The sequence below is a fragment of the Penaeus monodon genome, chromosome 15, assembly GCF_015228065.2.
Source record: "Penaeus monodon isolate SGIC_2016 chromosome 15, NSTDA_Pmon_1, whole genome shotgun sequence".
NCBI lineage: Eukaryota > Metazoa > Arthropoda > Malacostraca > Decapoda > Penaeidae > Penaeus > Penaeus monodon.
The window spans coordinates 28,183,352-28,183,858 of record NC_051400.1 but is presented as its reverse complement, the minus strand read 5'-3'; the positions used below and the strand labels follow the sequence as shown (position 1 = coordinate 28,183,858).

Sequence of the window (507 nt, the reverse complement as noted above, 5' to 3'; positions counted from 1 at the left end):
CGAGTGTGAGTGTCCTTAAGATGAGCGAATGACGTGAAAGTTTAGTTTACAACAGATTCCAAGAGGAAGTCAAGAACCCGTCAAGACATCCCTCTTTCGTAGAACAGGGGATAAAGTTTCATGACTGGAGTAACAAGGAAGACTATATACAGGTGACAATATATACATAATACGTAGTTATCCAACGCTTTTTTCCCACCCGCGCCACGAACGCACATTGATAAGAGGAGCACAGCCATTCCAGACATTCAAGTCACTCGGTTCACTGACGTTTTTTGCTCGCGTGTCACACCGCTTGGACGTTTTTCTCGAGCCGCTCAGAGTCGAAGTATGCTGACTTTGGAACCTCTCAGCCACGAGAAAGTGTGGTCTGAGTAACCGTCAATTTTCAATTCTGTAGAATCCGGTTGTATTTGAGAGGTGAGAGTTTGATCTCAGCTGCCTGGCTTTGCTTACTGTTAAATATTGTCTTTAGTAAAATTTTTGCCGTGACTGGAAACAGTCGGG

The 507-nt window shown here is 44.4% G+C and overlaps 2 protein-coding genes across 4 annotated transcripts in view; one reads left to right on the top strand and one right to left on the bottom strand.

The window, feature by feature from the left end:
- The window catches only part of LOC119581901 (vacuolar-sorting protein SNF8-like), a 43,000-nt gene that overhangs the window by 5,136 nt on the left and 37,357 nt on the right, over positions 1-507 (top strand). The gene's annotated exons all lie outside the window — the stretch shown is intronic.
- LOC119581899 overlaps positions 196-507 on the bottom strand; it is a gene marked incomplete at its 5' end in the record, with an annotated part of 12,833 nt that continues 12,521 nt past the window's right edge. The window contains 1 exon segment of the mRNA XM_037930062.1: positions 196-505.